This window comes from Schistocerca gregaria, chromosome X (genome assembly GCF_023897955.1).
Source record: "Schistocerca gregaria isolate iqSchGreg1 chromosome X, iqSchGreg1.2, whole genome shotgun sequence".
NCBI lineage: Eukaryota > Metazoa > Arthropoda > Insecta > Orthoptera > Acrididae > Schistocerca > Schistocerca gregaria.
The window spans coordinates 496,853,862-496,866,710 of NC_064931.1; positions in this window are offsets into that span (position 1 = coordinate 496,853,862).

A 12,849-nucleotide genomic window follows, 5' to 3' on the forward strand; every position below is an offset into this window, starting at 1 on the left:
TACACTTGCCAAGCAGTTGCCCATTTCTTTACGTTACCCAATGCCATCTGAAAGTATCCAAATTGGTAAACTGCTGGCCATTAGAATTACATCACCATGAAGCCAGCAATCAATGAAACTCAGAATATCACAAAAAGTACTACTGTACGAGCTTGGTTATGCACGCGATCAGCATTTCAGTGCAAAAGCTCAGAATAGGTAGGAGTAAACCATCTACATTTTGTATATTACGAAAGATTTCACAGCAGGTTTCTCATTCATAAGTATAATTTGAATGTTACTTGTTTGTGAGAAAATCGTGTTATGTCCGCATAAAAAGGGGAAATGCCTACCAGCACGTGTCTAAATTCGACAGCAGCAAAAACGTGGCCAATCGAGGCTGTATTTCATTATTCTGTGATATTGATGCTCGCTTTTTCTCGGGATTCTACGACTGCCACGTGAATATGAAATTGATGGGTTCATAGGAGGGCCACCCAACGCAATGCAGGATCTCATTAGGGCCACGCGACTATCGCCCGAAAGGAAACACTTATTTTTCGCTCGGCCGTGCAGAATCGTATAGCCGTATCACATACCTCGAATCCAGAAATGGGCTTGTTTGCAACAAGACAAGTATCCAAGCGGACAGTGCTACGACGTCTGAAGCACCACAGACTGTCAGAACCGCAACCATTGATGCGGTTTCCCTCGATGCAGCAGTGTCCCAGTTCTGCGTCAAGCACCATGATGGACATATCCGTGTATAGAGGCAATGAGGAGAACGAATGTTGCCCGATTACATTCGGTCATCGTCATACTGGTTCAGCACCTGACGTGACGGTATTTCGCCGTAAGCAGTTAGTCTGGACAGCACTCGTTACAATCCGAACGTGTTACGGCCTTCGGCTGTGCTCTATCTTCAAGGTTTTCGTGACGTTATCTTTCCACAAGATATCGCAAGACCGTATGAACCGGTGCTGTCCTGGTCTTCATCCAAACAAGGGTGCTCAGCTGTTGCCCCGGCCAGCAGGCTCTCCAGATCTCTCGCCCACTGAAAGCAACTGGTCATGGATTGCCGAAAGATTGGCACGCCAGCACTCGCCAGCCATTGAAACAGATGATCTCTGGATTTAGCATGGAATGACGTATCCTTATCTGCTTAGCTGGACTTGATGGTTCGTTGGTTGAGGATTAAAGGGACCAAACTGCATAGGTCATCGGTCCCCTGGACTTGATGCCTAGCTGGGTAAGAGTCATAGCTGCTGCCACAGGTAACTGCTTTGTGTAGTGAAGTTCGCACCCTATAAACCTCCAAAATCACCACCAAATTACATCTTGTTTCCTCATACTGTACTGTATACGCTTGATACGTATAATTTCGTTATTTTCTATCTCTGTTACCTTTGCAATTGTAGTGGCCAGCAGTGTACGAGGCGTGTTTTTTTTTTAAGTAAGTACCGTTTTGAAATGTAAAAAAAGTCGTGTTAGGATATCTCAATAATTTTATTTTTACATGAAAGCCTGTACCTTAATCTACGCACTGACGCCATTACAGTCTGATTCTTCCTTGTTTACGTTGTGTACTAAGTGTTTAAGATGCCTCCCATAATCGTGAGTCCCGCCGACTGTGAAGAACGGGTTGTTATAAGATTTCTTAGTGCTGAAGGCCTAAAAGCAATCGAAATTCATCCTGAGATCTGTGCAGTTTACGGAGAAAACATTATGATTGATGGAATGGTAAGAATGGGTCAGAGCATTTAAAGATGAACGCACAAATGTGCATGGTGAACAACAGAGTGGGCGTCCTTCGGTCGTTAATGAAAGTTTGGTGCAGGAAGTGGACAATAACGTAAGAGAAAACAGACGCTTTACGATTTCCTCCTTGCGGGATGACTTTCCTAATGTTTCTCGTAGTGTTTTGTATGGCATTGTGACCGAGCACTCGAATTACCGAAAATTGTGCGCACATTGGGTACCGAAAATGTTGACGGATGTGCACAAAACCAAACGTTTAGACAGTGCATTGACTTTCCTTGAGTGGTACCACAACGACGGTGATGATTTCTTAAGCCAAATTGTTGCGGGCGATGAAACATGGGTGGCCTACGCCACACCAGAATCAAAGCAACAGTCCATGGAAGTTGAGCAAGGGCATCGTTTTGCTGCAAGACAATGCCCGTCCGCATGTGGCGAATCAGACCAAAGATCTCATCACATCTTCATGTAAAAATAAAATTATTGAGATATCTTAGCATGTTTTTTTTTTTAATTTCAAAACGGTACTTACTTAAAAAACACGCCTCGTATTAGCTTCAACATGCCACGACCCTAAATTGTTGTTTAGTGAGGTCAAAAATATTGTTCAAATGGCTCTGAGAACTATGGGACTTAACATCTGTGGTCATCAGTCCCCTAGAACATCCATGCCCGAGGCAGGATTCGAACCTGCAACCGTAGCAGTCGCTCGGTTCCGGACTGAGCGCCTAGAACCGCGAGACCACCGCGGCCGGCTAGTGAGGTCAGAAACGCTATTTTGAGTTATATTATCAGCCATTTCTCTGAAAGTTTAATGGTTTACTTGTAATACATTTTATCACACGTTGTACAATGTTCATTTGGTCTGCTGTTTCCTGCATGTTACGGCGTTTTGTTTTTTTTTTTGTTTTTTTGTTTTTTTGTGACAGTTTGTGCTCCCGATCTAAATGAATGAAGCGGAATTACTTTATGCTTCATTATCTTTCAGCCCACTTCCTACTGACAAGTTTTAGGAAAACTTCTTGATTGCGAAAGATGTAAATTCCATTTTGACTTAATAATAAGAAACTGGCACCGGGTAAGTAGCGACGAAATGTCCTTGCACACTAAGCTTGCAAAACGCTTCCACTGAACACATTTAAGTTTTTCTTGGAAGTTAGTCAATATGTTCATTAACAGAGAGTAATGAGTCGACACAACAGACAATACAGCATGCAACGTAAGAACATAATCCTACCGAGCTTTCATACATTACATGTTTTATGCTCCTGCACCGTTAGTACACGTCAGTTTCCACAGTGGATGTTATAGGCATATACGTTCAGCCTTATACGGAATAATGACGGGTGAATGGAAATAAAATAACTATGGATACCGTGCTGTTGACGTCCCAGGAACGTTTCTTTTTATGCGTTTACGTTCTGCTCAGTCGCAGCTCCCCATCAAAGTTTTTAAGGGCCATCAGTTAATTCTTGGGCCTGGTGTTATGACCGTCATATTTTCTAACACAGCTAACAACGCAGTTGGTACAACAAAAGGTTCTTGCGAGGTGAATCATAAAATTGCAGACCTTTCGTGTTTACATTGAGCCTTAAGCCCATAAAGAGCAACACGGTAGCAGCTGTAATGTACACCACTGACTCGTAGCAAGTAATCTTTTCAGCAAAGCTCCATCGGAGAGCTGCCTTTGTTATTGAATAAAACGAACTACTCCTCAACGATTCTGTCTTACTCAGTGTACATTACTTAAGCGGAAACCAGGAAACGAAGACTGGCAATAGTAAATAGGCAAAATTACAGAGACAGATGTATTGTTAGAAAGTTGACGCTGCACTTGACGTTCTCCTGACATGGCAATGTACAACAGTGTGCTTCACAAAGTTCGGTGAATGGTTGTCGTAAAACAAGAAATACAGTAAACAGAAAATACCTTGTAGTTGATCGAAGCATCAATTTTATATGCCTACGTACGCCGTGTAGGTCTGAAGATACGTGCCTTTCGGGATAAATTCCAGACGAAGGAACGAAAGGAAGTCTGTGGACGTCAGATGAAGAGAAGTGCGGTGGCTGATTGAAAGTAATTGCGCGGCGCTCATCAAAGATGATGCGAGCAGTGATGGTACGTGCAGATGGCCTTTGTCCGGCGGTAAACGTTCCTATCCAGCCCATCACAACTTTGAATGACACTGAAAAGCCCGTCTCAGGTCTGAACTGTATAATACGAGAATAAAAGTTTTCCCTTCGGGCACAAATCTACGTTCGCCCTTTCATCCTTGACTTCTGAAGATGAGTCATTTTGGGAAGTAGGCGAATATCCCATTTGATTATTTCTTGCAGAAAGACATACTACACAGAACATTTGGAGACTGTTGGATTGATCGTTTGGGCTTTTATCTGCGGGGAAAATCAAAACAAGAGATACAAAGGTAATACCAACGTTTCCCGAAGATATGAAACGCCGTGTAACAAAGGTCTGTGACGCGATAGGTCCACATGAAATTCAACGAGCAATACTGTCTATCCTGCTGAAATGTAGGGTTTCGCAGGGATCGATTGAAGAGTAGTGCGACGGATCGTCCACTGTTCAAACTGCCGTCAATGCAAACAAGAGATGACCGAGACGTGTAACCAATGGCACCCCATACCATCATGCCGGGTGATACGCCAGTATGGCGTAGACGAATACACGCTTCCAATGTGAGCTCACCGCGATGTAGCCAAACACGGATGCGACCATCATGATGCTGTAAACAGAACCTGGATTCATCCGAAAAAATGCTGTTTTGCCATTCGTGCACCCAGGTTCGTCGTTCAGTACACCATCGCAGGCGCTCCTGTCTGTGATGCAGCATCAAGGGTAACCGCAGCCATGGTCTTCGAGCTGATAGTCCATGCTGCTGCAAACGTCGTCGAACTGTTCGTGCAGATAGTTGTCTTGCAAACGTCCTCATCTGTTGACTCAGGGATCGAGACGTGGCTGCATGATCCATTACAGTCATGCGGATAAGATGCCTGTTATCTCGAATGCAAGTGATACGAGGCCGTTGAGATTCAGGACGGCGTTCCGTATTACCCTCCTGAACCCATATTCTAACAGTCATTGGATATCGACCACGCGAGCAGCAATGTCGAGATACGATAAACCGCAATCGCGATAGGCTACAATCTGACCTTTATCAAAGTCGGAAACGTGATGGTACGCATTTCTCCTCCTTACACGAGGCACCACAACAACGTTTCACCAGGCAACGCCGGTCAACTGCTGTTTGTGTATGAGAAATCTGTTAGAAACTTTCCTCATGTCAGCACGTTGTAGGTGTTGCCATAGGCGCCAACCTTGTGTGCATGCTCTGAAAAGCTAATCATTTTCACATCACAACATCTTCTTCCTGTCGATAAAATTTCGCGTTGTGTAGCAATTTTAATGGCCAGTAGTATATAAGAGCGGGGTACATTCGTGGAGCTGTCATTTACAAATGGTTCAAATGGGTCTAAGCGCTATCGGACTTTAAAAAAATGGTTGAAATGGCTCTGAGCACTATGGGACTTAACATCTATGGTCATCAGTCCCCTAGAACTTAGACCTACTCAAACCTAACTAACCTAAGGACATCACACAACACCCAGCCATCACGAGGCAGAGAAAATCCCTGACCCCGCCGGGAATCGAACCCGGGAACCGGGGCGTGGGAAGCGAGAACGCTACTGCACGACCACGAGATGCGGGCTTATCGGACTTAATATCTGAGGTCATCAGTCCCCTTAGAACCACTTAAACCTAATTAACCTAAGGACATCACACCCGAGGCTGGATTCGAACCTGCGACAAAAGCGCCTAGCACCGCTCGGCCACCGCGGTTGGCTGCCATTTTCACTCGGGTGATTATTTGCTTTCCGCCGTGATTATGGCCGCACGACTTTGAACGTAGAATGGTAGTTAGAGCTCGACACGTAGGTCTTTACATATCGAAAATTGTTAGATAATTCAATATTCCGAGATCCGCAGTATCAAGAGTGTGCCGAGAATATCAAATTTTAGGCATTACCTCTCACCATTGATAATGCATTGGCCGACGGCTAACATACAAGTAATACTGCGTGAAATAACAGCCGAAATCAATGTGCGACGTATGACGAACGTATCCATTATGACAGTGAGACCAAATTTGGCGTAATTCGGTTATGGCAGCATACGACCGACGTGAGTGCCGTTGCTAAGAGCATTACATCGCCTACAACGTCTCTCCTGGGCTCGTGGCCATTTCGACTGGACCATAGATGGCTAGAAAACCGCGGCCTGGTGAAATGAGCCCCGATTTCAGCTGGTAAGAGTTGAAGGTAGAGTTCAAGTGTGGTGCAAAGCCGGTCAGTGTGGCCGAGCGGTTCTAGGCGCTTCAGTCTGGAACCGAGCGACCGCTACGGTCGCAGGTTCGAATCCTGCCTCGGGCATGGATGTGTGTGATGTCCTTAGGTTAGTTAGGTTTAAGTAGTTCTAAGTTCTAGGGGACTGATGACATCAGATGTTATGTCCCATAGTGCTCAGAGCCAATTGAGGGACCCAAGTTGTCAACAAGGCACTGTGCTAGCTGGTGGTGGCGCCATAATGGCGTGGGCTGTGTTTACATGGAATGAACTGGGTTCTCTGCTCCAGCTGTACCCATCAGTGGCTGGAAATGGTTATATTCAACTACCTGGAGACCATTTGCAGTCATTCATGGACGTCGTGTTCCCAATCAACGATGGAACTTTTATGGATGGCATTGCGCTGTGTCACTGGGCCACAACTGTTTGCGATTGGTTTGAAGAACATTCTGGACAGTTCGAATCACCCAGATCGCCTGACATGAATCACATCCAACAGTTATCGAGAGGTCAGTTCGTGTACTAAATCCTGCACTGACAAGGCTTTCGCAATAATGGACGGCTGTAGAGGCAGAATGGCTCACTATTTCTGCAGTGGCCTACAACGACTTGTTGACTCCATGTTACGTCGAGTTGCGAGCGAGGTAAAAGGAGGTCTGACACAATATTAGGAGATATCCCATACCTTTCATCACCTCGGTGTAATGTTGTGTGTCACTTCGAATCAGAAGAGATTATCTCTGATTTCGGGAGATTATCTGAAGTAGTAAAGACTGCCAGTCTTGCAAGATGAAAGCAGAGCTCATCATCTTCGACAGGACCGATTGTAGACACGTGGTACAAAGCCGAGTGAAGGGTGTGAATCAGAGGCTTAGATGGCTCTGAGACCGTGTAGACTGCAGATTCCTCGACTTGTGCCGTAGGGTGGTGGTTTTTAATAAGTTAGCGGCCATTACACTCAGGACGTGGCTACACAGGTAGTGGTTGTTTAGGTTAGAGTGTCATGCGAAATTATAGAAAGTTCGTCAGTCTAAAAGGATGTAGTATCGTGACTTCAGATACCACAATGCATCTGTCCTCACTTGGCAGTAACCCACGTGACTGCACCGCCAGTCTGCGGGCGGCCTGAGACACACCTCCTCAGCTAGCACAGCCGCTATCGCCACGGAGATGACTTGAACGCCGCACTGACCTCTAATCTAGTTTGTCTGCCAGTGCAGCCCTGTCTGTTTCTTCTCTCAGCATCTGACGTTATTGCGGATATCGAATCGGTCTAATTCATGGGCTTTCATTGGATGTTGCTCTAGATTTGATGTTATTCAAGTTACAAGTATATAAAACACTACATGGGCACCTTACTATTTTGCTCTCTGTTATAAAACCTGTCAACACCTTGTCACCCTCCACCAGGATGACCAAAGAGAGGATAGACCCAGTGGCAGTCGGTATTGTGATTGAAAACTGTCGTAGCTCTGTTGCAAAAGAACCTGACCTCCAAGCACTGATAGAAAGCACTGAAGCTCAAATCGTTATAGTTACTGAATCTAGCTAAAGCATGAGATAAGTTAAGCTGAAATTGTTTGCAAAGGATCTAATCGTGTTCATGAAGGATAGATTAAATACAATTGGTGGTAGTGGGTTATTGCTGTCAGAAGTTCAGATGGTTCAAATGGCTCTGAGCACTATGGGACATAACATCTGAGGTCATCAGTCCCCTAGAAGTTAGAACTATTTAAAACTAACTAACCTAAGGACATCACACACATCCATGCCCGAGGAAGAATGCGAACCTGCGACCGTAGCGGTCGCGCGGTTCCAGAGTGAAGCGCCTAGAACCGCTCGGCCCTGTCAGAAGTAGTTTACCTTGTAGTGAAATTGAATTAGAAAGTTCTTGTGAGTTAATCTGGCTAGAGGTTTTTATTAGCAACAGGAAGTAATTCATAACTGGTTCCTTTTTCTAACACTCGACACTGATTATACACTTGCTGAACAATTCATTGAAAACGTGAGTCTTATCTCAAATAGGTACCCCACTCATACAACTTTAGTTGGTGGTGACTTCAATCTGCCCTCCATATATCGGCGATGGTAGGTATAAAACGTCGTCCGAAATACACTCCTGGAAATTGAAATAAGAACATCGTGAATTCATTGTCCCAGGAAGGAGAAACTTTATTGACACATTCCTGGGGTCAGATACATCACATGATCACACTGACAGAACCACAGGCACATAGACACAGGCAACAGAGCATGCACAATGTCGGCACTAGTACAGTGTATATCCACCTTTCGCAGCAATGCAGGTTGCTATTCTCCCATGGAGACGATCGTAGAGATGCTGGATGTAGTCCTGTGGAACGGCATTCCATGCCATTTCCACCTGGCGCCTCAGTTGGACCAGCGTTCGTGCTGGACGTGCAGACCGCGTGAGACGACGCTTCATCCAGTCCCAAACATGCTCAATGGGGGACAGATCCGGAGATCTTGCTGGCCAGGGTAGTTGACTTACACCTTCTAGAGCACATTGGGTGGCACGGGATACATGCGGACGTGCATTGTCCTGTTGGAACAGCAAGTTCCCTTGCCGGTCTAGGAATGGTAGAACGATGGGTTCGATGACGGTTTGGATGTACCGTACACTATTCAGTGTCCCCTCGACGATCACCAGAGGTGTACGGCCAGTGTAGGAGATCGCTCCCCACACCATGATGCCGGGTGTTGGCCCTGTGTGCCTCGGTCGTATGCAGTCCTGATTGTGGCGCTCACCTGCACGCATACGACCAACATTGGCACCAAGGCAGAAGCTACTCTCATTGCTGAAGACGACACGTCTCCATTCGTCCCTCCATTCACGCCTGTCGCGACACCACTGGAGGCGGGCTGCACGATGTTGGGGCGTGAGCGGAAGACGGCCTAACGGTGTGCGGAACCGTAGTCGAGCTTCATGGAGACGGTTGCGAATGGTCCTCGCCGATACCCCAGGAGCAACAGTGTCCCTAATTTGCTGGGAAGTGGCGGTGCGGTCCCCTACGGCACTGCGTAGGATCCTACGGTCTTGGCGTGCATCCATGCGTCGCTGCGGGCCGGTCCCAGGTCGACGGGCACGTGCACCTTCCGCCGACCACTGGCGGCTGTGGAGACCTCACGCCCCACGTGTTGAGCAATTCGGCGGTACGTCCACCCGGCCTCCCGCATGCCCACTATACGCCCTCGCTCAAAGTCCGTCAACTGCACATACGGTTCACGTCCACGCTGTCGCGGCATGCTACCAGTGTTAAAGACTGCGATGGAGCTCCGTATGCCACGGCAAACTGGCTGACACTGACGGCGGCGGTGCACAAATGCTGCGCAGCTAGCGCCATTCGACGGCCAACACCGCGGTTCCTGTGTGTCCGCTGTGCCGTGCGTGTGATCATTGCTTGTACAGCCCTCTCACAGTGTCCGGAGCAAGTATGGTGGGTCTGACACACCGGTGTCAATGTGTTCTTTTTTCCATTTCCAGGAGTGTAGTACTGAATGCTTTCTCCGAAAATTATTTTGAACAATTAGTTCAGGAGCCCATTCGAAGTGTAAATGGTGGCGAAAACATACTGTATCTCTTATCAACAAATAATCCTGAGCAAAAAGGAGCATCATGACTGAAATAGGGATTGGTGACCACGAAGTCGTTGTAGCAAGACTGAATACCGTAACATCTAAATCCACCAAAAGTAAACGCAAAATCTATCTATTTAAGAAAGCAGATAAAAATTCGCTTGACGCTCCCTAAGTGACACTCTCCACTCCTTCCAACCTTATTATGCAAGAGTAGATCAGATGTGGCTTAAATTCAAAGAAATAGTATTGTCGGCATTGAGGAATATAAGCCAAATAAATTAATAAGAGGTGGTACAGTTCCTCCATGGTACACAAAACAGATTAGAACACTGTTGGGGAAGCAACGAAGAAAGCGTACCAAATTTAAAAGAACACAAAATCTCTAAGACTGATGATGTTTTACTGAAGCTCGAAACGTAGCTTGGACTTCAGTGCTAGATACGACAGGTTTACACAGTGAAATTCTGTCTCGAAATCTGACAGAAGATCCAAAAAATTCTGGTCATATTTATAGTATACCAGGGAAAGATACAACAAATGCCTTCACTGCACGATAACAATGGTAATGTTACAGGAGACAGTGACACTAAAGCACAGTTATTAAACATGGTTTTCCGAAATTTCTTCACAAAAGAAGACGGAGTAAATGTTCCAGAATTGGAATCAAGGACGGCTGCCGACATGACAAACTCAGAAGTATATATCCTCGGTGTAACGAAGCAGCTTAAATCAGTCAATGAAGGCAAGTCCTCCGGTCCAGACTACGTTAGTAAGGTTCCTTTGACGATACAAATGCCCCACATTGGGCAGTCACATACAACTCCTCGCTCGACGAAAGATCCGTATCTAAATACTGGGAGGTTGCAATGGTCGCACCAATACCCAAGAAAGGACGTAGAAGAAATTCGCTGAATCACAGACTCATATCCCTAACGTCGATTTACAATAGAATTTTGTAACATATACTGAGATCAATCATTACGAATTACCTCGAAGGAAACGATTTATTGAAATATAGTCAGCACGAATTCAGAAAATATCGGTCTTGTGAAACACAAGTTGTTCTTTATTCATATGAAGTTATGAGTATTATCTAAAGGGAATCTCAAATTCAATACATATTTGTAGATTTCCAAAACATCTGACACCGTTCTTCACAAGTGACGTCTGATCAAATTGCGTTCCTAAGTAGTGCCGTGTCATCTGTGCGATTGGATTCGTGATTTCCTGTTAGATAGGCCACAGTTCGTAGTAACTGACGGAAAGACATAGAGTAAAATGATGTCTGGCATTCCAAAGGGAAGTGTTATACGCCCTCTGGTGTTCGTAATCTATGAGGGACGATCAAAGAGTTTCCATTCAAAGCCGCACTAACCCATTGCCTACATGCCGGTGCTTATACCACGTATACCCACACCGTAGTCGCGCCGGGTTGCATATACGATGCAGCAACGCCCGCAAACGGAAACTTTTTGATCTCCTTATATACAAATGATTTTGGTGACAATCTGAGTAGTTTTCTTTGATAATTTGCAGATGATGCCGTCTCTTAAAGTCATCAACTGATAAAAACCAATTCCAAAGTGATTTAGACAAGATATCTGTATGGTGCGAAAAGTGGCAATTCACTCTAAATGACGAGAAGTATGAAGTTCTTCTCATGAGTACTAAAAGGAATCCACTATATTTTGGTTACGCGGCAAATCACACAAATCAAAAGTCTGTGACTTAACCTAAATACTTAGGATAAATCTTTCTTATCAAAGATATTCTAAATTGCCTACGTATAACTATTTCTATGGATCCAAAGATAATGCCAGCTTTGGCTCAGATTGGTTCACTAGATTGAGGATAAGGAATATTAATAGTTGTAGATGTATTAAAACTGCTATTTTTATAGTAATTTCTAAATTCGAGGGAAATTTTGTAAACAATTACAGATGACTTAAACTGGAACGTACACACAGATGATAATGTGGGGAAAACTAACCAAAGACTGCGACGTATTGGCAGAGTACTTGGAAGATATAATAGGTCTACTAAAGAGACTGCCTACACTACGTTTTTCGGTCCTCTTCTGGAGTACTGCTGCGCAGTGTGAGATCTCCATCAGATAGGATTGACGGAGGACATCGCAAAAGTTCAAAGAAGTCACACAAATCTGAAGGCTGTAAATTCAACTAAATAATTAGTAATTAAAATTACAAATAACCTAAATTGGAACGATCACATAGATAATGTTGTCGGTAGAGCAAACCAAAGACTGCGATTCATTGGCAGAACACTTAGAAGGTGCAACAGGTCTACTAAAGAGACTGCTTACACCACTCCTGTCCGCCCTATTCTGGAGTACGCTGTGCGATGTGGGATCTCAATCATGTGGGACTGACGGATGACATCGAAAAAGTTCAAAGAAGGGCAGCTCGCTTTGTACTATCGCGAAATAGGGGAGCTAGTGCCACAACATGATATGTGACTTGGAGTGGCAATCATTATAACTAACGCGTGTTTCGTTGCGTCGGTATCTTCTCATGAAATTTCAATCACCAGTTTTCTCCTCCGATTGCGAAAACGTTCTATTGGCGCCCACCTACATAGGAAGAAATGATTATCACAATAAAATTAGAGAAATCAGGGCTCGCACGGGAAAATTTAAGTGCCCGTTTTCCCCGCGCGCCGTTCGAGAGTGGAACGGTAGAGAGACAGCTTGAAGGTGGTTCATTGAATGCTCTGCCAGCGACTTTATTGTGAATAGCAGAGTAATCACGTAGATGTAGATGTAAATGTAGGGAATCTCGTTTTGTGTTATTCCGAAGTAGGGGGAAGTGCGTCACGGATATGACATGCGAGTTGGAGTGTCAGTTATTAAAAGGAAGGCGCATTTCGTTGACTTTGGGAAAAATGATCATTGTAATAAAACAAGAGCGATTAGGGCTCGCACGGGAAGCTCTAAGTGTAGGTAACTCCTGTGCGCTGTTCGAGGGTGGAACGGTATAGAAATAGCTTAAGGGTGGTTGGATGAATCCTCTGTGAAGTCCTTAAATTGTGAATTATAGAGTAATCCTGTAAATGTAGGTATATAGGACATATCAGTGAGGTGCCTGAATGTCTGAGGAGGAAAGGCAGCTCCTTCTTCCCTCCGCCACACAC